Source organism: Camponotus vicinus, unplaced genomic scaffold (genome assembly GCF_025532165.1).
Source record: "Camponotus vicinus isolate PSW18456_S1 unplaced genomic scaffold, iyCamVici1.0 SCAF_11, whole genome shotgun sequence".
Taxonomy (NCBI): Eukaryota; Metazoa; Arthropoda; class Insecta; order Hymenoptera; family Formicidae; genus Camponotus; species Camponotus vicinus.
Genome location: NW_028141947.1, coordinates 3,301,196 through 3,329,067, shown reverse-complemented (window position 1 = coordinate 3,329,067; position 27,872 = coordinate 3,301,196). Strand labels below are relative to the sequence as shown.

Here is a 27,872-nt window from a genome sequence, read left to right as displayed (position 1 = left end):
TAACTTTCTGCATCACGATAGCGGTGTTATAAGTTTTTCGTTTCTTCAACGGAGGTTGTTCTTCCGTCTCGCCATTAGTCGCGGAATATTCGGTGGTTTCCTTGTATGTCACTAGAATAGCCCTCGCGCCATAAGCGCTGGTAAAGTTGCTGGTGATATTGTTAATAATAATCGGATTTAATACCCCCGTTCTTTTTTGATCCTCGTTCAAATACTGCCTCATATGATCCATGCAGACTTGAAATTGCTGCCACGTGTCGGAGTCGAGACAAATCCTATCGGCATTATTGCTCGTTAATTTAACAATTGGAACGAAGCAGTCTTCCTTCGTCGATTGCAATCCCACTTGTATTTTCTTAGTGAAGGATGAATTAAGTCCGTATGTTGTTGATAGCAACAAATGTCGGTTTCTTAAACCGTTACCGATTTTATTGTCTCCATTTCCCGGCTCCTTAATATCGCAAACGTGCGCGGATTTCACAAAACTGGCTATTTCCGTCGTTCCAGCCATTACTATTAACTTTCGAGTGTACTATGTAAAAAGTAGTCACAACAACGATAGCGTATTTACGTAGAATTTTCTTCTTCGCTCGAGGCTTAACTTCTGTTAACGACGGAATTCGAATGAATACGCGGTTTGTCCTCGCGCTTATATTACTGCTTCTCCCCCTCAAAAGAAATCTAAAAAAGAGTGGGGAAAATAATATGCGCAGAAGTGAGCATAAATGCGTGTTCAAACAAAATATTTTACACAATAATCATAGAAAATATACCGAGAAACTTCTATAAACGTTTCTAGAAACTTCTAAAAATTTTCTCTAAGCTATATCTCGGTGATTCACCACGGGAAAAATATTTAACGATGTTTTATTAGGGAAGATTTTTTCATCATGAAAATATTTTTCTTAACCTTCTAAAATAATTAGAAAGAAGCTTGTAAATCTAAATGATAGATATTACGTGCGGGGGTATATCCGAATGTTCAATTTAAAAAATGTGAAATCTTATCAGATTTCTTAGTCGATACGGTATATATGCTGTTTCGGCATGAGAAAAAAAAATAGGTGGATTTAGGATGAGGGTCTCACTAGGGTAGATTCAAGGTAAGAATATTTTCCATATCTTCCTAAATTATTTAGAAAGAGAATTGTTTTTTTAATCACTATTGCAAATATAACGGGTCTATTTTAAAATGAAAACCATTCACGGTTATCTTAAGATGAGATTATTTTATTGGATGTCTCTAGTTTTTTAACGTTTAGACTGTTTAGGCTTTTAAGAATCTCTAGACATTATTATTATATCACGAGGGATGATATTTGCCTGAGAGAGCTATCGGCTGACTCATAAAATACGTGTATATACAGATATTTTGTAACGTGTATATACAGGTATTTTGTAATTTAGACGATACATCGATTTAAAATATATTTTCCAGAATTTAAGCATTTTATTTTTATACTGTAAGCGTATATGGATAATCAATTATGAGCTCGTTAGCGTTGGTGCTCGCGAAAGTCGCCGATGCGAGCCTACCCTCGCGCGAATACGTTTACTCGCGGTCGCGCGCGCCGTGTATCGGCTAATCAGCGGTGCTTTCCGCTAGCACGCGTAACAGAGAACGCTAGCGCGAGCACGCGGTCGCCGCGGATGGGGCCCCCGTGAATAAGCTTATTTTCTTCTTACATTCCTGCAAATAATATTCGAGGAGCATGCACATTTTTTACTTAGGTTATTGTTGTTAAATATCATCGTTTACTTTTTTATTTATGAGATTGTTCCTAAACACGAAATCGATTACTTTGTGTAATGGACGTGCGCTGGAAACATCCTTGGACGTCGATCGTCTGCGGTCCTACGGGATGCGGGAAAACAATTTTCGTGAAAACATTTCTTCGACATTTATCCCGCATGTCCAATGTCCGATTCGAGAGAATTTTATTTTATTACGCCGAGTGGCAAGATGCGTATCAGTGCTTACATTGCGACACGGGCGAGAGAGAAGAAAAGTGAGAGCAAATATAGCGATAATGCTTTAGTAAAATCGAGGAAAAATATAATCGAATTTCACGAAGGGTTACCGCGCCCGGAGGATTATTCCAACGATCCGCTTTCTCCGAAATTGGTGATAATCGACGATCTTATGAGGGAATCATCTTCGTGCGACGCTATCGTGGATCTATTTACCAAAGGAAGTCATCATAAGAATCTCAGCGTTATACTCATTTCGCAAAATCTTTTCCATCAGGGACGTGGGCAGCGCGACATATATCTCAACACGAATTATATAGTAATTTTCAAAAATCCGCGCGATCGCGCGCAAATTCGTCATTTAGCACGCCAGGTATATCCCGACGATCCAAAATTTATGGAAGAAGCGTACTACGACGTTACCTCGAAGCCGCATGGATATTTATTGCTCGATTTGAAACAATCGACTCCAGACGAATACCGATTTCGCACGTGTATCTTTCCGGAGGATACTCTACATTACGTCTACATACCGCGTAAATCAGTCATTAGGAGCGGAAGCGTATAAAAGAACGGTATTCGCACCCGCGAGTTGTAGTTGCACGATTACGGCGCAATGGTGAAAAAAGCAGACCCTAACAAAACATCATCGACAGCGGCAGCGAGGAATTTACCGAATAGCGCAATAAAGACTGCAAAACGTTGCATCGGAGAGAGGAACCTGTGTCTCTTAAAAACTCTATGCTATTTGAAAAAAAATCAAAGAGCGGCGTTCTTACGCGATGCCGACAATAAATTTGTAAAGTGTATTCAGGATTGTATTTTCAATACGCTCGAAGGTAACGTACCGCTCGAATCTAGCGAAAAATAGCGCTTGTCCAAGCATAAAACGACTTTACGGCGCATCGCGGCAAAGCGGGGTAATTTGAAGACTAAAAGAAAACTATTGGTACAACGCGGAGGATTTTTACCCTATATTATCGGTCCTATACTCGGAGCTTTATTTTCACGGATTATCGGCGAGTGAAAAGAAATACAATTCTTTATATTCTTTGTGAGGAAAAATAATAATATTTGGAAAAGTATTAAAAATGGAAAAGGCTAAAAAAATGGTTTTAATTTCTACGGAAAATCTCGAAAAAATGCATCGAATGCAGCAGCAGCAGCAGCAAAATCAACAGTCGGAAAATGTTAATAATACGGAAAATGATAATAATAAATCTGTACGGACACCGGGAACCCCTTTATCGCGACTCGATGCGGAGATGTGTCGTATTCTCAATCTCTCGACTCCCGCCGACGAGGGTGAAAGATGGAAAATGTATAAAGAAGTACTTCAACGTTATCTTTACTTTGTTCGGGATGCAAAAAAGCGTTTTCGCAAAGATTCGCGTGGAGCTTTAAACGGCGACGCCGATGATAAAACTGAGCAAGACGAGGACATGTACTTGGAAGATGACGATACCGAAGAATTTACGCGTACTTTAATTAGTAGCATTGGAGATGGAGGAGGAGGTGACGCTAATAGTTTCGGAAAAAAACACGATCAATCGGCGGAAATGATTAAAAATATAATCGAAAGTGTGCCGAAAACTTATCGCTACAAAGCTCACACGCTATTGAAATATTTACTCGATGCTCCGTCAAAGATCGGTTGGGATAGACAAGGACTCGTGACTATAAACGGTGCGGTTGTAACGGGTTCGAATATTAGCGATTTCATAAATGACGCGATACGCGAGAGAAAAACAGTAAAAGCAATCGGAAGAGTTCAGTTTGCGCGATTACTGCAGGACATAAACACACCTTCCAGTCTCATAGGAAATCGTAGTTTTTTAGACGTAGGCAAAATAGCTCGTCGTATTAAAAGCAGCGAATTAGCAGCTGTTACTTCCACTCCGAAAACTCGTCGTTCACGCAGCAGGTTAAACGAGACGGTTGTATCCGAAGGAGATACGGTATTTATATCTGCCGATGAGGATGAGGATGAGGCCGATAAAACATTAGCAAGTAAGGACGAGAATTCCCCGACGAAGAAAGTAAGACGTTTATTCGGTTGGAGCAAATTCTAATAAGATGGAACTCGAAAAATTATATTACGATCCTTCGCACTACGCGGGTTATTCAGCGACGGTCAATTTATCACGAGCGGCTAAGCCGAATTTCTCGCGTAACGAGGTTGTCGACTGGCTTAAATCGCAAGACGCGTACACGCTGCATCGTCCAGTACGACGAAAATTTCCGCGTTTACATTATAACGTGACAAATATCAATGATTTATGGGAGACTGATTTAATCGATCTTCGTAATCTTAAGAGTTATCACGACGGATATTCCTATCTACTGGTGGTTATCGATGTACTTAGCAAATTTACTTGGGTAGAACCTTTGCGCGATAAAACTTCGGCGTGCGTGATAAAGGCCTTTCAGAACATATTCTCGAGAAACAAAAAACGTTTACCCGTTTACCTACAAACCGACAAAGGTAAAGAATTTATCGCGAGCGCTGTACAAAAATTCTTAAAAGAAAAAAACATCCGATTTCGTGTAGCGCGAAATCCCGATATCAAAGCAGCTATAGTCGAACGTTTCAATAGAACACTTAAGGAGAGGATGTGGCGCTATTTTACACATAAAAATACTCGCCGTTATATCGATATTTTGCAGGATATTGTTCACGCTTACAATCATACTCGTCATTCTAGCATTAAAATGCAACCAGCGATCGTTACGTTGGAAAATGCGCGTATCGCGCGAGAAAATATGAATCGACGTTGGAATATCAATGCCGAAGATGCTGAGTTTTCGTCGGATCGCCCTATCAGCGCGGTCACGGAATCGGCAGTTTTCTCGGGGGATTATTCAGACGCGTACTACCATATTTAGGTAAAGCCGCGCGAGCTGTGGGAGAAGAAGCTTTACGGGCTGGCGTTAATGTAATCGAAGACGTCGAAAACAATACGCCATTTAAGGTAGCGGCCAAACACCGTTTTGAAGAACCGCGAGACAAACTCAAGAGAAAAGCCAAAGAAAAAATAAGTAGTCTAATAGGGTTCGGGATATAAGTCTGATGCGAAAATGCATGCAGCTCAGTTCCCTTTTATCGGGCTTGATAATCACATCGCACGATCCGCAATAACATCGGCTCGCAAGCGACGACGGACGAGTAAGAAAATCAAAGCGGTTGGGAAAAAAAGAACGAGTACAAAAGCGCAGAGAAATAAAAAGAAGAAGAAAAGTCGTACGGTTGTGAAAAAAAGACTTAAGACGTCTGCGAAACGACATAAAATCGGTAAAAAACGTACCGTATCCGATATATTTTCTTAAGCGGTTATATTCGGAGCATTCTAATTTAACGACGGTGGCGAGCGACGGACGACAGCGAGCAATTTGCGATAAAGAAATATGTCTTTTCTTCACACGCATTCGAGCGAGTGTTTAAAGAGCGAAGTAGATCTCTTCTCTCTACCACCTACGCAAACTAGCATCGAAAATTCGCAATGGATTCATTACAAACCCGAGACCTCTCTCTCGGACGACTCGCCGATAGAATTCGTCATCCCCGGACACGGAGAAGAATATTTAGATCTCACGCACACCATGCTGAGTCTTCGTCTACGTGTAGAAACAAACGCCGATTCCGCGAGACAGGCTTCAGGAACAAGCGCCGAAAGAATAGCCGTAGGCCCTGTAAATCATTTGCTTCATTCTATCTTCAATCAAATCGACGTGTATTTCAATCAAAAACTCGTGTCGCCTCCAAACAACGCTTACGCGTACCGAGCGTACATAGAGGCGTTGTTAAATTATTCTTCACCCGCAAAAACTTCCCATCTAACTTCATGTCTATGGGACATGGATGTACCTGGACACATGGACGATCTGTTGGAATCAAATCCCGGCAATCCCGCTCTCGCAAGACGCGCTCGTTACATTTCCGGAGGAAAGGCGTTAGATCTCGTAGGACATCTCCATTGCGACGTTTTCAATCAAGACAAATTTTTAATTAACGGTGTAGAAGTACGGTTGAGATTCGTTCGTTCAAAAGATTCGTTCTGCCTCAAGGAAAGTAGCGGAACATCGAAAATTCATATTCTCGATGCTACCTTGCTCGTTAGAAGGGCGAAAATAAGCTCGGGTTTGTTACTCGCGCATGCTAGAATGATGAGTAAAGTTACAGCCAAGTATCCGCTCACGAGAGTCGAGGTTAAAACATTCACGATTCATAGCGGTGTTATGGGTGAATCGTTAGATAATGTAATACTCGGTCAATTACCGAAGCGAGTAATAGTCGGTTTCGTTAGTAATAAAGCGTTTAACGGCGACAGAAAATTAAATCCGTTTAATTTCAAGAACTACGGAATAAATTTCTTTTCGCTGTACGTCGATGGCACGCAAATTCCCAGTAGACCTTTGCAACCAGCTTTCTCTGCGGAGGAACCGCTTTACATCGAAGCCTATCAAACGCTTTTCTCGGGAACAGGTATTCATTTTTTGAACGAAGGAAATTCTATAAGCAGAGACGATTATTTCAAAGGATATACTTTATTCGCTTTTGATCTTACTCCCGATCTATCCGCTAATTGCGCTGGACATTGGAATCTCGTCAAACATGGTAGTTTACGATTAGAAGTGCGATTCGTAAGAGCACTTTCCGAGACGATTAATTGTATTATCTATGCCGAATTAGATAATGTCATAGAAATCGACTCGTCTCGTCAGGTCATCGTCGATTTTTCGGGGTAAATTTTTTATAGACGCTTAAAATTGTTCCTCCTCTACTTCGCTCAAAACTCCGACATCAGTGCGCAACGTTTCGAAAAATATTCAGTTTCGCTGGAGACACGCTCGGCATCGTTGTTTTACATAGAGCCTCGCGTCGAATCACATAAGTTTTTTTCGTAAGATGGATATAGTCGTCGATATTCAGGGTTTCCGCGATGCGAAGAAAAAGTTTATCCCTAAGGAGGTTGCTGTTGTAGCGATTGACGCTCCAATCGTCGATCATTGGATTATGATACCGACGCATTCGTTTGCCGAATTACCTGAAAAAATAAGACAAGAAAACAACTGTCTCACGCGAAATCATCACGGCATTGAATGGTTCGATGGCGAAACTAATCCGAAATATTTTACTTCGCAACTGCGGCAAATTACAAGATGCGTGCGTCACATTTATGTTAGAGGAAACGAGAAAGCGAGTTATTTGAGGAATCTACTTTCTAGAAATATATATAATTTGGAAGGCATCTCACCGGCATTCAAAAATCTGACGGTAGAAGAAGAGTGCGGACATCACGGATTTCGAAAATTCGGAATCTTTCATTGTGCATTACGCAACGCTTACAAATTAAAAAGCTGGATTGTTGCGCAAAATAATTTCAGCAGCGACGGAGACAGCATTACTCAAACGACTTGCAGTTCTCCCGAAATTTTGATAGTGAGCGACGACGACGACGACGATGAAAATGAAAATATTAAAGCACAATCAAATAATAAAATAGAGAAGAAAAATCTGCAAAAAATCGAACGTGCGGCTATTAATCGCCCCGCGCAAACAGAAAATCCGTTAGCTGTACAACCCGAAAACAAGCCACCAAAAGAAATTATTCAAATAATACCGCTTGTTCGCTCGTCTTCGCTGCAAACAAATGGACTCTCGCGAATTTCCGCAATCATTGCGTCAGCTAGATGTCATACATGTGGGAGTCTATCCTTCCGACAGATTGCCGATGATGTGGACGAGGTCGACGGCTATCGTCGCTAATACGGACAATCATAATCGCCCTGGAGAACACTGGATCGCTTTCTTCCTCGACGAAGACGGTACAGGGACATACTTCGATAGCTACGGAATACCGCCCTTTTATCCGGGTTTTTTCCTACGTCTCCGACGAAATTCCAACATTTATCGATGGAATACCGAACAACTACAAGGGCTTTTCTCTCAAACCTGCGGACTCTACAGTTGTGTATTTTTATATTATATGTGCAGCGGTTACGATCTCGATGGATTTCTTAGTCTTTTTTCCAAAAATTGCAAATATAACGATCATTTAATCGTAGAATTATTTTATAAAATTTTTCTTCGCGAAAAGAAACATGAAAAATATAATGTTAATTAATAGCGTGTTTAATTGTAAGAAGATATAAAAAAAATTTTTGCGAAATACTACGAATTGTATGCGGGTATATTAATAAATGTGAACATTTTTTATCTTAATTCGTGTTTAATACTTTTAACTTTTCCCTTCTTCCTTTATAACACCCCCGCCTCGCGTTCAATCATCCGCATGTTCATCTTTTTACCTCTGTAGTGCAATGTAGTCTAATTATAATAATTATAATAATTATAATAATTATTGTCTCCTACTGAGATGCTTTGTCTCTTTTTCCGATAAAGTGCGTCATGAACCGTTCGAGCGGAGGGGGCTTGTTTCGATATTCTATAGCGGGCCCCGAGACGGAGTGGGGAGGTAAGGATTGCTTCCTCTAGACATATACCGCCGGCTACCCCCCGAAAGTCGGTAGGTGGGGGGGTTCGTTCTGCCAAGACGTAGCGAGAGCGACTAAGGGCTAGGTAACGGGAATTTGACTCGGAACTCTATACAGGTGGGCCAGAGCTGGAGTGGGAGGAGGATTGCTTCTTCGAGTCTAGTACCGCGGAGGTAGGGAAATAAAAATTTGATAAATCGGCGACACAGCCGGCGTCGACCAATCGCAGCTCTGGGCCACTATGGTGCGAGCCAATCAAACTCTGGACCACTATGGTGCAAGCCAATCAAACTCTGGGCCACTATGGTGCAAGCCAATCAAAATCGAGACTTCGGGAGGTGGGGCATTGTTTCCACCAATCAGAACGTCTCCCTCCACTTCACCTGGCCACGCCCACGGCGCCAGGGGCCGAGTGGTGGGGGTTTGTTTTGACGCACCATAGTGGCCCATATCTACTTACATGTTTTGAATCGTGCCCAAATTATCGATGACACTTTCCACTTAATGATAACAAACCAACTTAATTCCACTGTATTCTGGAATATTACGAAATATCTATCACGAGAAACAGACTACGTGGCATGGTATCCTATGTTCAAAGCTTTGGAATATCTATCCAATATCTTTCTATTTCAGGAACCAATATATTTTAATATCAAGGTAATAACACATATTATAAACAATGTCAATAATGATGCCTTAAACATACTAAAAACATATTACTTATTGCACATATTAATATTGTGTGCATTTATAACAATAATTATTAAGTGCTTTCAGAAAAAATACATACAATAAAATACATGTAGCTAAAAAAATTTGATTACGATTTTTAAATATATTTTGGATGAATGATAAGTATCTATTTCTATTCGAATAGAGTATATACTAATTATAAAAAGTTGGAGAGGAAAATAGAGAAAAATATGAAAATTGTTACCATTTTTAATCAAAGCATGATATTCATAATGACGATTTAAATATCATTAATTTTTAGATAGAAAATTAGTAGGAAACATATATGTACATCAGTTATTTGTGTGTTTAATACACACACAAGTTAAAACACATCAGTTAAAAAATTATTAAATTATATTATACATATAATGTCTACATGTATGTCTATATGTCTACAAAATATGTATTTTTGTATATTTTGATATGGACATGTGTGCATGTGTTAAGCATGTGTGAATATGCACGCAAGTAAAATTCAAATTTGTGTAAATACGTATACAATATAAGTATAGCTATACATATAATAGATATTTTTATAAAAAGAAATTTAGAGCTGTTTACCAAGACAAAACGTTCTTAATATATAAAACCATGTAAAATATATTTGCGCAAGATATCTTTCAGTATGGCAAAATATAATGCAAGAATCGAAAAATATAAAATTTATATCAAGTAACAATATAAATACATATAAATATATATATATATATATATATATATTTATATATTGAGGGGAAAATGCTAAACTTACTAAACGATTTGCTTGATAAACTTAAATACGATGAAGTTTCTAATGAACACGATTTTACAAAGAGTTTAAGAATGGAGGCTGCGAAATGGGCATGTAATCTTGATGGTCGCATATGCATAGAAAATGCCCGACATAATTTAAATCGACATCTCGCAGAGATCCCGAAAAGAACACGTAATTTTTCTTATATATTCTCGGTTATTTTAATTTAATTGTTTTGTAGATACATGTGCAATGTTTATTTCATTATTTAAAATTATCAAAAAATTATTCAAAATTATATATCAAAATTGAAATTTATTATGTTATGTTATGAAATTATAATTTGTTAAATTATTTAATCAAAATATAAGATTAATATGTGCAAAACTTTTATATTAGAATTTGTTTTTTGTTAAATCTCGTAGGCTTTTGCCATGGTGGAAAGAATGGACATACTGTCAAGGTTTAAAAGTATTGTACTATTCTCTTAGCAATGAAGATTCTCCTTGGTGGGGAGTATATCGTCTGGGAAAAGAAAAATTTAAATCTAAACTTTTAAAATTTCTCTCTTGCCCTGAAAATTCACAATTTATCAAAAACTATCTAAATCTAATAAAGAATGATAGTACAACATCGATTATGTTTTTAAAAGATTTTTTCGATAAAGATTATATTAATTATTTTCTTTTTACTATTGCGAAGCATGCAAGGAATCCTGTAATACTCAATTTCATATTACATAATCTTGAGCATATAAAACCTAAGTAACACAGTTTTCTCTCCGTAAATATATATCTATCATTCAACAATTTATTTGTGTATCAATACATTTATTGTTTTACTGTTATAGACAAGTCAGCGAGTATGCAACGTTTATTATTATTATTAATCATGTGTATTCCACAAATCAACTCGGAAAGGTAAAAATTGCATGTGCTTATGTACATATATATATATATATATATATATATATATATATATATATATACATATATATATGTGTGTGTGTAAAATAAATAACCACGCGATATCAAATATTGCTGTATAATATCATCAAAATGATCTGTTTTAGATAAACGACTTGCTAACAGATAAATTATTTAAAGTAACGCAAGTTGAATTAAATGAATGTAAGAAGTAATGGTTTTTTGTGAAAGAAAAAGATACGAAAGTAAAGGTAAATTTTATGAATATCATTATACTAATATTTCATTTATTAATCATTGATCTTTTTGTTTTCATACAGAATATATTAATATAACAGTATCCCAAAGTAACAAGCAGAAATTAATGTCATTTAATTTTTTTGATAAAATAAACATATTTTTATTTCTAATTTCCGAAAATATATTATTTTGGAAATGTGTAATTTTTAATGAATAAAAAAATGGGAATGAGTGAGCGAGCAAGCGAAGGCAAAAGAGAAATATAATTTCTTTACTTGGAAATTTTAGTGAAAATCGATTTATATAAATTTAAAAAAGAGAATTTACAAGCTTCAAATTTAAATCTTAGTTAGTCAAGATGTTCAGCTCTTAGTTAAATAAATTTAAATGTTTTTCAATATGATTGAGAAAGTATTACGTAATGTGATTCGCATTTCTTTAATATTACACGAGCCATTTGATTACTAAAATAAAAATTTAATAAAGATGGATAAGTTAAGAACAATTAATGCACTTGCTAGATATAACAGTTATAATATTATAATATTATAATGATATTATCTCTGTGACAGCTGCAGCTCATATAAATTTCTAATTTTATTTTAAAAATCTCTAATTCTAAATTTTTATTTCTATTTGTTGAAAGTTACTTGCAAAGTATTATTTATAAGTATTCCTTGCAAACAAAAGAGTTGTTAAGTAAAATATAGTGCAACACAATGCACATAATATAATACAACACATAGTACAATAGAAGAATGATTTTATTCTCATTTTAGCAAATTTGTAATTTTCATAATTCATAATTATTATTTATTCCTATTATATTTAAGATTATTATTATTATTGTATGTATTATATATATGTATTAAATGTATTAATATTATATATATATATACACATACACGAGATAATATTTAATATAATATTTAGTAATATTTATTATAATATTAAATATAATATATATTATAATCTGTTTTAGACAAGCAAATTAACAGAACTAGCAGAAAATTTCAGATGTATGCAGCAATATATTTCAAATATTGAAAGCAAGATACAAATGCGCTTTTTCGAAATCAAAAGTCAACAGAATTACTTTCAAAATTTTGTCAAATATCAATAATAACCGTTTAATAAAAGTAACAATTGTGACGCGAATACATCTATATATCTTTGTTACAAATAGTTTTTTATAATGTTTATATTTTTCGATTTATTATTTATGCGTATGTGCGTTAATAATATATAATTAAATGCACGTGCATTTACAAGGATTCATTTTAGCCTGCAATTTACTGATGTTTTTATTTCCTTATTAACATGAAGTAAAGCAAAGTGTAAATTATATTCATAATAATAATATATAAATAATTATAATTAAAGTGTGTTATATTATAATTAAATATATAATTAAATTAAGTGTAAATTATGTTCATAATTATAATATATAAATAATTATAATTAAATTATGTTATATTATATGAATAATTTTAATTATATTAAATGAAAAAGTATCTGCAATATATTTAACATTATATTACTAATGTACTAAAAATGTATTAGATGTATATATAGGAGATCGGCCGCGAACGTGTATTGAGGTGACAGGTGTGGAGGCATGGGCCGATGGAAGAAGGAAACGAGGATGGTTGAAAGAGGAGATGAGAGTCGGGAGCGGAGGAGGAGATGGAGGTAGACCAGGGGCATGGATGGAAGTGGAGGCAGAGTTGGAGAGAAAAAGGTTAGAGGGTTTTTTGGAAGAGAAAAGCCGATGGAAAAAGTGCTGAGTTGGGAAATGGCGGATGGAGGGAGAGACGGGAAGAGTGACGGAGATGAAGAGAGAAGATGGCGCGGGAAGCAGAAGGAAGGAGAGAGTGAAGCGGCAGAGATGGAGAGTAGAGATGGCGCCAGAGGCCGGAGTAAGGAAGCGAACGATAGATGGATGGCGCCAAGGGTATAGAAGCGGGGGATAGATAGAGAGATCGATGCGTAGATCGATTGAGGTGATGAGGAATGCGAGAGTGCCAAATAGTAAACAAAAGACGGACAACAGGATGGAAGCTGGAGAGTTAGCGGAGGAGGTCAGGGAGCTGAGGAAGGTGATAGTGGAGTTAGTGCTGGTACTGAGGAGGATGGTAAGGGGAATAGAGAAGAGAGGGGTGGTCGATAGGGGGAGCGAAGGAGCGGAGGGTAGGACGGAGCGGGAAGGCGCAGGAGAGGAGGGCAAAGAAGAAGGCGAAAGGAGAGAAAAGGAGGAAGGGGGCGGAAGAGAGGAAGGTAGGAAAGTGGAGGAGCTAAAGATGGAGTAGAGGGATACAATAGCGAGGATGAAGGAGACAAGAGAGAAGAAGACGGAAGGAAAAGGGGCGGATGACGGAGAGAGGAAGAGCAAGCGGAGTGAGGGGGAGTGTGGCAGAAGAGGAGTAGATGAGGAGGAAGAAAAGGAGAAGGCAGGGGATGGGGAAGGGAAGGAAAGGAAACGGGGGGAGAAGAAGCGGATGGAAGAGGTAGGCGAGAAAAAGAAGGGACGGGGGGAAGATAGGGAGGTGGAGGAGATAAGGATAGGGAAAGGGAGAACAGAGAGTAGGAACAAGTGGAGTGAGAAGGAGGATGACAGAGGAGGAGTAGATGAGGTGGAAGAAAAGGGGAAGGCAAAGGTTGAAGAGGGGAAGGAAAAGAAGCGGGGGGAGGGAAAGCGGAGGGAAGAGGTAGGTGGGGAAAAGGAGGGAAGGGAGGTAGAGAGAGAAAGGGAGAGTGGAGGAGAAGAGGGTATAGAAGATGAGGGGAGAGAGGTAGCCGCTGTATTTTGGATTAACTTTGTTCTGTCTAGTCTGTACAGTTACGTCCGGTGCAGGAAGGAAAAGGGAAAGGAGAGGATGAGAGCGGAAGGAATAAATACGAGGGAGGAAGAGAGACAGGACGGAGGAAACAAGGGACAGGAGAAAAGAGAGGAGAGGGAGAGGTGGAGAGGAAGCAATCAACCACGAAAAGGAAACAGAGGCGGGAGAAGGAGGGTCAGGAGCCAGGCGGGTGATAGGGGGGACAAGGGAGGGAGGTCAAGGAGGGGGAGGATGCGTAGGGTGGGTGAGGGTATTGTAGTCTGTAATGGTCGCACAAGGGCCAGGTCGGGGGGGAGAAGTGGTCTAGATTTGTTAAAGGTTCGGGAACGCTCCTTGTAAAAGCGCCTTGTAATCCCTAAGGGGCAGCAATAAACTATTATTTATCTACTAAAAATGTATTATCTAATTTAAATTGTATTCTGATTTATTTTTTAAATTGTATTTGATTTGTTCTATATTTGTAACTTTATATGTTAATATTTATTAATTATATTATCTTGAATTAAATTTTTATTATAGGTATAATATAGATATAATAATGCATATTAATATTTAAATAACATCTAAAATTAAAAATTTATAAAACATATTACAATTCTTTAATATTTATATATATATATAATAACAACTTTATATATACAATATACTTTTTATATACTTTGAGGAATACAATATATTCCTCAAAGTATATAACGTAACATAATAGTCCTCAAAGGATGCGATTACTATAAGAAAAACTTCAAATTTAAATGCATGCTTTGGGGACAAGGTAAAAATTTCTATTGTATATGTAAATTGTATAATTCGAGAACTGTCCCCGAAGTATTTATTTATTACATATATAAAATAGTTTTCAAAGTATGCGCTTATTATAAGGAAGACCTCAAATTTAAACGCATGCTTTGGGGACAAGGTAAAAATTTCTATTATATATATGAATATATTATATATATGAAGAAACGCATAATTTGAGACATCTTTTATTTTTATCGTAATTGTATATAATATAATTATAATAATACATCCACAGTTACCAAATTTTTTATAAGGCAATTATTCTGAAATTACATAACTTTTAATATACAATGCATATTTTGAAGACTATTATATATATGTAATAAGTAAATACTTCGGGGACAGGTCTCGCATTATACAATTCATATATATAATAGAAATTTTTACCTTGTCCCCAAAGCATGCGTTTAAATTTGAGGTCTTCCTTATAATAAGCGCATACTTTAAAAACTATTTTATATATGTAATAAATAAATACTTCGGGGACAGTTCTTGAATTATACAATTTACATATACAATAGAAATTTTTACCTTGTCCCCAAAGCATGCATTTAAATTTGAAGTTTTTCTTATAGTAATCGCATCCTTTGAGGACTATTATGTTACGTTATATACTTTGAGGAATATATTGTATTTTATATATAATAAACGAATACGCATTCGGGGAGAGTTCCTGAATTACATAATTCGCATATACGATGAAAATATTTGCATTGTCTTCAAAACATACGTTTAAATTGAAAGTTTCCTTATAGCAATCACATATTTACAGGACTATATACAGAATGTTTGATAAAGATTAGACCAATGCCCGTGAGTGGGACACAATAAATTGGACAAAAAAGTTTTTTACAATTTTGCAATTTCTATAATAACTATTGAAATATTAATTAAAAAGTATCGGCAAGTAAGCATGCGTTTCGCGTAGCTAAATGGGATATATAATATATTCTCTAGGCGTGCTAGCAATGAGTTGCACAATAATGAAAAGACAAGAGTCGAAAAATGTACGATGAAATTTTTCATGTGACATTCGCTGCTGACATACCTAGAGGACACATCCCACAGTCTAGGCGCGTAAAACGCGCAATCATTCGCTAATTCTTTTTAATTAATATTTCAATCATTATTGCGAAAATTACAAAATGGTAAAGGATTTTTCTGTTCAATTTACTGTGTTCTATACCCACTCATGAGCGTTGGTCCAATTTTTATCAAACATTCTGTATATAATCCTCTAAGTATGCGATTGCTATCAGAAAACTGTCAATTTAAACAAATGTTTTGGAGACAATGTAAATATTTTCATCATATATGCGAATTATATAAACAACTCTCCCCGAAGTATGGGTATTCGTTTATTATAATATAAAACACAATAGTCCCCTCAAATCTATAATATAATATAATAGTCTTCAAAGTATGCGCTTATTATAAGGAAGACCTTAAATTTAAACGCATGCTTTGGGAACAAAGTAAAAATTTCTATTGTATATATGAATTGTATAATTCGAGAACTGTCCCTGAAGTATTTATTTATTATATATATATGTATAACCTGTACAGTATAAATATTTCGGGAAGAACTCTTGAATGATATATTTTGCATATACAAAATTTTTACCTTGTTCTTAAAGCACGCGTTTAAATTTTCTTTATAATAACTATATATTTTGAGAGCTTTTCTTTCTACACTATTAAAGTTGTCTTTATATTTTTAGTTTAATATTATATTACAAATAGCAATTAATTAATTAATACTTAATTTCACTTTAAATAAAAATATATTTTAAGTATCTTCTTAGATTAGAACAAATAAAATTTTGAATTATTTTTTTTTATTTACAGATCAAGGGTTAATGAAGTTGTAAGAAAAAATAATAATAAAAATTTGTAGTACCTTTATTCAGTATCTTGTATTTAAATTATATAGGAAAGCATTATAGGAAATACAAATGATTGAAACTTAAATTTAAATAATACACACAAGTGTTACGTATATCATTAAACTAACGCTGCGAAGTTGTTCGTCGTATTATAAATCTTTAAAATAAAAATATATTTAATTATGAAAAAAAATTTATCAATATTACATCAAATATTGCAGTTTTATAAATAAAAGTTAGTAGTATCTTTATAAATAAAAAATTAAAATTTTTTTTACAAATAATTAAAAATAAAACATAAATTTTTAATATTCTAATGTATAATATCTAATGTATATAACATTATAAAATAATATAATATGTAAAATGTTCAGTATTGAAACAAAATGTTGCAAAAACATGTTACAATATATAAAATAATATGTAAATTTCATGCTGTTAAATTGTAATGTTATAAAAAAATAACAACAAATTTGCTTGTATGAAAATAAATTTTTGCACTTAAAATATTTTTATCTTTAATGTAAAAATATTTTATTTAGTTTAAATATACGTAAAATTAATTATTAAGTAAGAACTTTTCTCTGAGTATGTATATAATTTTCTTATTAATAAGCTATTTAATAATTATATTTTTGAAGATTTCTTAAAATTAATATAATTTGAATACATTTTATAATGAATTAATCAGATGTTAGGATAGATATAATTTTGATAGTAGATAAATAAAATAAATAAATATGCAAAAGTGTAAAACTGGAAAATAAAAATAAAGGGAAAGAAAATTTTCATAAAAAAATGTAAAAGCAAAAATAAACAGAAAAGGAAATACAAAAGAAAATTTTAAGAAGAGTAAGTATGGAAGAGCGGAAGAATATAAAATAGAAATAATAGAGAAATAGCGAGAGAGAGAGAGGGAGAGAGAATGAGAGAAAAAAGTTTTAACATATTAGAAAAAAATAAAAGAAAGAAAGTATAAAAATAATGAAAAAATGATATTAATAACGAAATATAATAAGTAACAGGACGCAAATATAAGATTATTTCAATCTTTTTGATTTGATATGCTTTATGACGATTTTCAGCTCTTCGTTGATTATCAATCCATGTTTTCACTTGTTGTGGTTGTCTCTTTCTTAAAATTTTATATTTATTAATTACGTTTTGGCATTCTTGAAGAGATGGCAATTTTGGTAATTCAAAAATATTGCCAAAATGTTTAGAAATTATTTGTTTTTCTTCTTCATTCCACCTAATACGTTTTGTTTTTCCATATGGAGAAGCTAAATTAAATTAAATTAAGAAATTAATATAATAAAAACTTAAAGTAAAAAATATATTTTAAAAAATTACAAAAATAAATGAAATAAAAATCTATTATATAAATGCATATAATAAAACTTACTACTGCGACGTTTAGGACTTGTTTGTTTTTTTTTTTTCATTATATTTTGTGTTCTCAAACTGAAAATCTAAATAAAATGAAGATATGAATCGATATTTAATTTGTTATAAATAAAAAATAAGTATTTTGAAATTAGAAAAATTAATATGAAATATATAACACATAAAACCTACTAAATATATATAATATAAATGAAAATTGTATAAGGAAAAGCAAAAGACTCACTATTATGATGTTCAGAATGTGAATTATTTGTAGTGTGATTATCAGAAGAATGCTGTGTAGTGTTGTCATCAAAATTATCATTATCGGAATCTGGAATATAATTATTTGTTTGCGCAATCTCTTCGGAGATGGTGCTTATTTACGATACACTGTCAGTGTCAGAGACATTATTGTCACAATCTTCATTATCATTGTCATCTAAATCAGTTCCCATTGCAGCTTCCAATAACCGAGATACATCTGTCATTTCTTTTATAGGAATCGGCATTCGATAAATACTTTTGTGTATTTCTTTAGCATGTCCCATAAAATTAGCGAAATTATCAACTTGGGCATCTTCAATATTCAACATTGCAGTATATGTAGCAATTTGTTTTCGAAGAGTAGTTCCGCGTAAAGAAGATGGAATGGTTGCACCACATTCGTGAGAAAATTTTCTTATAAGAGGACAGGCTCTTAAATATTTCTTTTTTAATTTATTTGCATTTGGAACGCTAAAGATGTATTCATTATTAGATTTTACTCCAGCTTTTTTTCGATATTTAAGAATTGTATCTATAGATTTTATTATAATTGTATTAAGTAAAACAGGTACGGTTCTACCTAACTTGCCGCGAATAGTTATTCGTGCAAATTTTTTAGCATACTGTCGAGATTCTTCAGATAGTTTTTCGTAAAGATCTGGATTTACATTTTTGTCTAAAATTTCTTGATTTTTATAATCTGCTATTGTAAGTCTTTCGATTTCGCCCGCTCTTCTGCGATTAAATATTTGAACTAATAATAACGTACATTTAGTTAAGGTTTCCCACGCTGATAAATCAAAATTCTTTTCTAAAATGGAGAGAAGCTTCACATTGTTTTTTCAAGTAATTGTATAGTAATTTAATGTCTTGTTTTGATGGAAGAATAATTTTTTTTTGTCTCTTATATTTTATTTGATCTTCAATAGCTTTTTTATTTATTAAAGTTGGAACTTCTTCATGCCATAAAATAAGAAAATCATCAACAGCCTGTTTTTTTTTACACTTGTTTTTTTACACACTCAGCTTTTAGTGTAGCAGCACATTTTTTTAATAAAGTAGTGAGTGCATTAGCAACCGCAGGTGTTTTAAACCACATTATAGTTGTATCCCATTTAGCAACAATTCTAAGTGCGTTGATAGCTGTATTAAAATTTTGAGGTTGAAAAATCAATTGAAAATCATCAATTTCTTTATTAATACTTTGAATAGCGAGCTTATAACGTCCCAACAATCTTAAGTGCGCTCTTATCATATCATGTTGATGATTATTTGTATATCTTTCACAAAGTTTATTGCCGAATAATATTAATAATTCATCATATTTAATGCATCTTGTAACTGCGTCATCTCTTAAAACAGGGAATATAATTTTACGAAGAATTTCATTAGCGGCGGTATGAATATATCCTGTCAATCGTTTACCCATAACAATAATTTCACGCACACCTTTCTTATGTATTGTTTTACATTTACTATAGTGAAGACGTATTGTAAGTTTTGAATAAAAACCTTTACAATTCGTGCAACAAATATAATCGTCTGCAGTTTTTTTATATTTAGCCTGACGCTGTCTAACTGTTATAAATACACCTGTATTTAGTTCATGATGTGTATTATGTAATAAACTGCCATGATTACGGATAGCTGCTATAATTTTTGCTCGTTCATGGGTTCCTTTTTTAATATGTATAAACTTCTGAACATCAGCTTCTGTTTTATGTTTTAATTCAAGATGTCGAGCAAATTTTGTCTGTAACTTTTTGCAATATGGACAAAAATATTTTTTAACTGTTCTTCTTGAAGAAGAGTCTTTTGAATATGGAATTTGTACATTACGAATATCAAGAGGTGGTATATTATGGAGAGAGGAATTTTCCATTGCTGAATCTTCCTTTGAATGAGATTGTGAAGTTCCATTGGTATTATTAGTACTATTGGTACTATTTTGATTTAGAGAGTAATCTCGTTTTTCTATTAATTCGTCGCTGTTTAAAGAATAATCTGGATCTTTTGCTAATTCGTCACTAGGATTACATATATTACTACTTTCTTGATTGTCATAATTATTATCATTATTATTATTAAGATCATTGTTATCATATTCATTTTCAATTGAAGATGTCATCCAATCATCCTCGATAACATTTAAAATGTTTGTATTATTGATATTATTTTGATTTAGAGAATAATTTGAGTCTTTCATTAACTCGGAACTGTCCTTACATTTATTACTACTTTCTTGATTGTCATGATTATTATAATTGTTGTTATTAAGATGAGAATCATTATCATCATGTTTATTCTCAATTGAAAATGTCATCCAATCATCACCAATAGCATTTAAAATATCTGTAACACCACTAGGTACTGAGCTTTCAGATGTATTATTCTCAATTATATTACTTTTTGTTGCGCTCTTTTCTATAGTTTTAATAGCTTGATTATCAGCAGTATCATATTGTTCATTATTTAATATGCTTGATAATTCAATATCAGAATTATGCAATATTTTATTATTAATAATTTTATTATTAATCGGTGTAGAGGAAGATATTAATTGTACTGTATCTTTTTCTTTAGTAACATAGTGATGAAATTTTCTTCTCTTGACTTGATTTTGAAACGATTCAAATTCCATTTTTTCTTGGAGTTTTTTTAATTCATTTTTTGATTCTAAAAACGTTAATATCATGTACAAGAATCATAAAATGAATAAAATAACGAGAATGAGTTGCATGCATTAGTCCATATAAAGATTGTCATACAAATTTACAAAATATAAGTAATTAAAATAGTAAAATAATTAAAACGAATTATTACTGTTATTCAATACGAATAACAATTATAATAACAAATTGTAGTATTAATTATTTTATTGATAGTTACTTATGATTTATGTCATTTATTGTAAATTTGTACACGATAGTCTTTAATATGCACTACTAATAATACATACTAGTGCATCCAACTAAATTTGCTAATAATAATTAAAATTACTGAAATATTTTAATTATATTTTACTAAAGTTAATATATTATCAAAATATATATAAAATAAGAAAAATTTAAAATAATAAAATATAACATTAAGGAATAATAATAAATTTTTTAAAACAAATGTTTATAATATACATTAAATAAAATTTTAATTTATTATATAAACTTATATTTTAACATAATATATAATATTTTCTCCTTTTATATTAATACATACTAGAAATTTCAATTAAACAACCGCTATATTTTGCTCCATTTTTGTATTTAATAATACAGTTTTTTCCTTGGATAATTTTAACCCGTTTTGATGATAACACATAATGTTCCCCACTATCAAACTTTACTAAAGAATACATTATTTCTGAAATAAAACTATTTTTCAATTACATATCAATATTTATAAAGAATAGAAATAAATATTTAAGTAATTAATATTAAAAATTCATTAAAAAAAAACAAATAAGGAACAATAAATTAAACATAAGAAAACTAACTTTAAAATATTTTCTTTTTCTGATAATGTGTAATTACTTTCTAAAAAAATATTGTGTAAGTATTTTGTATTTAGTAAAAGTATTCTTTCAAAATTAATTATCAATTATCGATGATAAGAAAATATATAATTTTTATCTATTTATCTGCTTTATATTATGTTTAACTTAAACAATAATCTCAATTGGGAAATAATATCATGTTATAAATACATCTTTTATAACATATAATAATTTAAACAATAAGCAATTTATCATGTAATAAATATTAGATATTTTAAAAAATATGAAAGCAACAAGTAAATTCAAAACATCAATTAAAATTTATTATTTACTAATAATTCAATATAAAAATATATACTATTAAGAAATCTTCAATTTTAATAATAAATGTTATTATCAATTGTTATATTTGTTCCATTATTAAGTTTATTACCAATAATATAAATTTCAAACCAATATATTTCAATATGTTTATATATGATTTTGTACTATGTATATAATTGTTTTTCTCAAATGATGGAAAACTAAATTTTAAATATTATGCAATAGAATAGTGTAAGCAGATAGCACAGAATCTTTTAACACTGCAACAACATTATAACAAGATTGCAATCTTGCTGTAATAAATTACAGCAATGTAATTGAAAGGTTCTTGTAATAGCAAGAGTTTTTGTAATAGCAAGAATTATTATGTACTTACATTATTCTATTGCCTAATATTTTAAATTTATTTTTTCGTCATTAAGGAAAATAATTAAATATTTTATACAGAAACGTATATAAAAATTTATTAATATCTAACTTAGCTCCTTCTATTTCATCTAAAAGTTTTCATTATACTAGGTTAAGTTATATCTTATTTTTACAACATAAAACGAATACATACCATAAGTAATAATAATCTAATAAAAATGATTATTTGAGACCATATGATATATATTTGTGTGATTTTTTATACTTTTATATTAATAGGCAAGTATAGATAGATATTTAGGACAATTTTAGACAGATTTTTCTTGCGCATGTATATAACGTCACAGTGCCACTGGTTTGGACATGCTCGTGAAACTTAGGCTGCGGCGCACAGTGATGCCAGATTTCGGATCCGGTAGCATGCGGTATCATGATGCACAAGCGTGTACATACTCGTGCGCTCGAGATTTCGGGCATCGTCGGCCAGTGGAAAAACACATCTTTTGTCTTCTTCTTTCTCAAGTTGTATGTACGTAGCTATGCGAGACTCGAAATCTCAAACTGGCGAATTGGCGATGCGACGTGAAATATTTACTATTAATCTTTCTCTTATAAACTACTATATATTGTATAACATAATAACATATGCAAAAATAATTTTTACACAAATAAATAGATTTGATTTTATAATAAAATATTTAAAATTGAAATAAAATATATTTTAAATATGAATTAAATAATTGAAAATAATAATTAATTAAAAGAATGAATAATTTCCTTTTAGCATATTAAATATATTTTTAAATATAAAATCGTACTCTTAGTCTAGCTAATGTTTTTTTTTATGTCTTATTGAAATATATTTAAAAATTGTCCAACAAAAATAAAATAAAAGCAAGATTAAAATAATTTCTTTTCAATTTGATCAACATTCTCTCATCATTTTATTTTAGAAATGTACGACACACATGTTGTTCGACGGAGACCTCAAAAAGATGATAATCTCTTCCATTAAGAAGAAAATATAAAAAAATTGTTATTAATTCAATGTTATTACCTTACATACATACATACATATACATGTATACATATCATGTAAACATACATATATTTAATCATATAAATAATCTCTTTACATGCTTATATCTTTTATAAACGGGTTTTTGAGCATCTTTTATAGGCATAGTGTCTTTTACAGATAGAATTTATTATTTTTTAAGAGAAGGGACCTTTTTTTGTATGCTGTATTAATAACATTTGCAACATGTAGCCTTAAAATATTTTTATCAATATAAAATATTTTAGCTTTTTATATTTTATCTTTTTTTATAATAGCAGTAACGTATAATTTCCGCCGACATAATAAATAAATGTTTTTCATTAATTTTCATGTTTATAACTGTTTCGCTTCTCATATTCAACGCTGATTTTATCGAAGTAGCATTAATACATGTTGAAGGGAGTTTGTTGCGTTTTTTTTCAGATTTTAAATCAATTAAAATCCAAAATGTTTTTCTTCCGATGTGCACTTGAATTAGGAACTGAATAGCACTCATTGTCAGATCAGAATCTGAGGAGTATCTTAATAATCTAACGATGGAAGATTATGTGAATACAATATATATTATAACTATTCGAAAAAATTGTTTACAATTTTATCTAACTACACAAAAAATACATAAAAGATTGTCCATTACAAATGATTTGTGATTTGATAAAATTACAAGTTTTTGGACCATCTATATCTTTAGTCGATTATAGAGAAATATTTTTTTTCATTACGGGAATTCTCGATAGCTTCGATGAAGAAGAATTCTTAAAAAAATAATGGCTTATATTACAGCAGATTTAACTTTGGAAAAAAAACAAAATATCAAAATTAAATTTTAATGATATGTGAAAGGAATCTTTTGCAGCGCTAGTTGTCAAATAATATAAATATTCCACTTTGAGAAATATACTGATCACTTCCTAATTCAAATGCATCCAAAGAAGACAATTTGGATTTTAACTGACTTAAAATCTAAAAATAATCGCAATAAACTCTCTTTAACATATGTTAATGCCACTTCTTAATTCGATAAAATCAGCGTTGAAAATGAGAGGCGAAACAACTATAAACATGAAAATTAATAAAAAGCATTTATTTCTTATCGGCAGGCAAATTATACGTTACTGCTGCTTAAAAAAAGATAAAAATATTTTAAGGCTACATTGTAAATTGTTGCAAATGTTATTGATATAGCACACACACACGCACAGGTTCCTTCTCTTAAAAAGTAATAAATTCTGTCTGTAAAGAACACCATGCCTGTAAAAGACATCAAAAACACGCTTATAAAAGATATAAGCGTGTAAAATGATTATCTATATGATTTTATATATATTTATATAATATGTATATACATATATGTATGTGTATATAAAGCAATAACATTGAATTAATAACAATTTTTTATATTTTCTTCTTGATGAAAGAGGGAAATATAAAAACCTACCATCTACTACATCATCACCTACCTATCATCTTCTTACGATCTCCATCAAACAGTATGTACGTCGTACATTTATAAAATAAAATAATGAGAATATTGATCTGATTAAAAAGAAACTATTTTAATCTTACTTTTATTTCATTTTTGTCAAAGAATTTTTAAATCTATTTTAATAAGACATTTATTTAAAAAAAACGTACACGTTAGCTAGACTAAGGGTAGAATTTCATATCTAAAAGTATAATATATTAAAACGTAATTATTTTCATTCTTTTGATTAATAATTATTATTTTAAATTAATTATTTAATTAAAAATTAATTATCTAAGAGTTATATTTAAAATATATTACATTTCAATTTTTAACTTTTTGTTATCAAATCAAATCTATTTATTTGTGTAAAAGTTATTTTTGCATATATTACTATGTTGTACAATATATAGTAGTTTATAAGATAAAGATTTATAGTAAACATTGCACGTCTCATCGCCAATTCACCTGTTCGAGATTTCGGGATTTGCATAGCTACGTACAACTCGAGAAAGGGAGACATCCTTTTACTGGCCGATGTTGTCCAAAGTCCCGAGCGCACACGTACGTGCTTGTGTGCGTCATGATACCGAATGCTATCGGGACCAGAATCTGACATTATTGACTGCGATCTGGGAAACGCTAGAGATGCTTCGAAGCATTGGGTAATCAAAATAATGAAACTTATTCTTTTCGTCCTGATTGGATAAAACGAACGCTTCGTAGCATTTAGCGGCTTCGCCGCCATAAAGATGTATGTAAGGCTTATAAAATTTTTGGTTCTTACTATTTATAATAAGATATAAAGAGATATAAAATGCGTATTATAAATACTATATTAAGTTATTATACGTTTAAAATATTATATTAATACTATATTAAATATATAGATTTATTATATGTTACATTCATTCGTAAAGAACTTTTTATATACTTCTTATTTCTTTCTCGTATAGAAAACCTACGATGTCTTATATTTTATGAAAACATACGTAATTACGGATTCACAGAACACTTTCTATATCTTTTATTACTTTTTTTATTATTTCCAATTGGCCACACTTTAGTCATTGATTAAATATATTGCTTTTTATCGCGATATACGCTTTACTTTCTGCTGTTCTTCTTGTAGCATAATGGAAATATAAGAAAAAAATACAAAAGAAAATACAAATACAATAGTAAAATCTGCTTAGCCAATATCCATTTGTAAGCAGAATTATTGCATTTCTACTATATCCAAAAAATCGAAATCGACCTTTATTTCTGAATTTGAATAACTAGGCTATTTCCCCATTTCTTCTTGTTCCTCTTTAATTAGATGTTTTATGTTTTTGCTATCAGAGCAATATTTATTAATAAAAAAGTAAATATTTATTTGTCTTATTGTTATATTTTATAGTTTAATCTATGTATTAATTTTTATTATAATAGAAATAATATAATATATTAATAATTAATATTTTTAATTACTTCATATTAAATATTTGAATTATAATATAAATATTGAATTATAAAATATTTTTATTCCCTCTCTCTCTCTCTCTCTCTCTCTCTCTCTCTCTCTTTCTCTTTTTTCGCTTTGACGTAAAGCCCAAACATGATATTGATCTTCTGTTTGCATTTATTATATTTCATATTTATTTTCGATGACAAATCGAAATTTATGAAACTTTCTATGAAAGGTAAATGGTTTAGAATTTGTATATGTTTATGTGTGTGTGTGTATGTGTATGCTCGCGCGCGTGCACTTCAGAGGACCTTCCTTTTTAATTTGAGCCAATCTACCTTTGCACTTCGCGACTGCAAAAAGTTATCAGACACCCTGTATACATAAAAGTTTGCATCGTAATAAAAATGATATGAATTACATAAAAATAAAATATTGCATGCTTTACAATATAATACATTTGCAGTTAAAATTTCGCATAATTAATTTGCTTAGATTGTGAAACAAAGTCATGACTTTTTATGTCCGATATAAGTAAGAATAAGACAATTTGTAATTATACGTTGTAATTTCGTATTCCTACAGTTTGCCAGAAAATAAGCGAAATATATGTGCCCCTAATAATATTAAAACTTGATAACGTATAAATAGTATTTATAATATTGATAACATATAAATGGTATTTATAATATTATAAATTTCTTATAATTAAATTAGCATTAATTTTTTAGAACAAAAAAAATTTAAGTTACATCTTTTTTAGTCTCGGGCATTTAAATCTCTCTCTCTCTCTCTCTCTCTCTCTCTCTCTCTCTCTCTTTTTCTTTTTGCAACATTTCTTATTTGCATGTCTGAAAATTTTATTCACGTTATTCCTTTCGTAGTGAAAGATATTAAGATTCACTTTTCTGAACTGATTCTCGAGCGAAATAATCATAATTATGAGTCCCAATAATATCGTGTCCATTCGTTGCATAACTTTTTTTTCACAAGTGTCCTTTAATAATGCTATAATCTGAATAAAAAATTTTTCATATAAATTTTAAAAATTAAAGAAATGCTTTGTAAAAATATATGTAACATATTCATTACGTTATTTCTGTATAATTATCAGAGCGCAGATCTCATTATCGTTTTTCCCACTCCAACTGCGTACTAGCATAGGAGTGCCGCCAAAAGTATCGTTTACGCCGCACCGGTCTAATGATCTAACATAACAAAGAGAGCATCTTCGCGTAGAGTACAAAAATATCAATAAATAGTTTATTATACATAAGTTGCTTATCTGTTATATAATTTAGAAATGTAAAAATTCAACAAAAATTTTGAAAAATCAATTAAAATAATTAATTTTATCTTTTAAAATATTTTAATAAATGATATATTTAATATATATAGGGTGTCTGATTTATTAATATTATACAGAGACTATTA

The 27,872-nt window shown here is 31.5% G+C and overlaps 1 long non-coding RNA gene and 1 pseudogene across 1 annotated transcript in view; both read left to right on the top strand.

The window, feature by feature from the left end:
- The window catches only part of LOC145961764 (uncharacterized), an 86,367-nt gene that overhangs the window by 41,739 nt on the left and 16,756 nt on the right, over positions 1–27,872 (top strand). The gene's annotated exons all lie outside the window — the stretch shown is intronic.
- On the top strand, positions 8,971–12,226 carry LOC145961230 (uncharacterized; annotated as a pseudogene).